This window comes from Fukomys damarensis, unplaced genomic scaffold (genome assembly GCF_012274545.1).
Source record: "Fukomys damarensis isolate Sample0158 unplaced genomic scaffold, DMR_v1.0_HiC HiC_scaffold_7, whole genome shotgun sequence".
Classification (NCBI taxonomy): Eukaryota; Metazoa; Chordata; class Mammalia; order Rodentia; family Bathyergidae; genus Fukomys; species Fukomys damarensis.
The window spans coordinates 23,453,641-23,454,954 of record NW_022900919.1 but is presented as its reverse complement, the minus strand read 5'-3'; positions in this window follow the sequence as shown (position 1 = coordinate 23,454,954).

The following is a 1,314-nucleotide window of genomic DNA, read 5'->3' as shown; positions in this document are numbered from 1 at the left end:
CCTCCTCCCGGGCCCGAGTGACCGCGGGTCCCGCGTGACGGAAGCAGGGAAAAGTTTGGATCAACAGGGTGGGATCAGGCTCGCCCCGCGCGGGTCCCCAGCGCCCTCGCCGCTGTCACTCCTGTCCTGGGGAGCAGGAGCATCCCATCCCTGCCCTGCCCACCCTTTGCTCGCTCCCCGGCCCACTGGGAGATTTTTGAAAATGGAGATTGATGCCGAAATGGGAGAATGTTCACCTGCTTTGCAAGTATGGCAGGAGATTCTGTTCTAGTTGGGAAAGTTCCTGTCTTGGGCAGGACTGCTGCAGGGTGTCCGAATGGGACGCCAGACTGCTGCCAGGTTTGGGGTTGTGTGTGACTGCCCTGGATAGGGTGGGTTGCTGGGTTCCTGCAGGGGTGAGGAGGGTCGATCTTAGAGGTCAGCCCACTGGAAAGTCCCAGGAAGGGAGGGATGCCATGTGTCCAGGGGGAGGCCGTAGGTGAACAGCCATATGCCTAACAGAGAAAAGTATCATTGGAGAGTGAGGAGGGAAGAATCCCTTGTGTTTAGGGGTGTCAGGAGAGGCTTTGGGGACTGGACACTTTAGTGGGACCTCACAGAACCAGAAGGGTTGAATACACAGATCTAGGCTTGAGGGGATTGTGGCCCTAGTCACCGTGTACTTGATCCAAGCATGGGCGAAGGTTTGAGCATGGTTGGTGCACTTGGGATGGGAGAGGGAACAGAGGTACCTGGTAGTGCTGAGTTGTGTAGATGTGGCCATGCCTTGAAGGACAAGCTAAAAACCGTGGTCTTTCTTACCCAAGGTTAAGAGTGAGTCCTCAGTGGTATTAAAGAGGGAAGTCACACCACCCCTGTTTTTCTGGAAGTTTAGTGTGTCAGTCACATCTAGGTAACATGAAAAGAAGGAAGGTAGGAGTGGAGGTAGGGAGGCCAGGTCACACACTGTAGGTGTGGGAATCAGATTTAGTGGCAGTGGCAGCGTTACAGGAGAGGGTGGTGCTGCTTGCGCAGGTGGAGGTCTTCTAACTTGGAGCTGGTTAGATTTGGGGTATGGGTGATGGAGGAGGCCAGGGAGACTCAGAGGCAGGCACCCTTGGAGACAGAGGTGGAGAGCCTGTGCAGTCCCCAGGAATGAGGTCCAGGGAGGAGTTTGGAGTCCCAGAGGGACAGACAAGAAGCCCCCTGTCGGGAACACCAGCTGGAACAGGATTCTGCGCATGGCCAGCTAGTTTGCTTTGCTTTTGAAGCAATTTCAACCCATCCAGTTTCTTAGAAATCAATAGAAAATGGATGTACTAAAATCTAATGAAA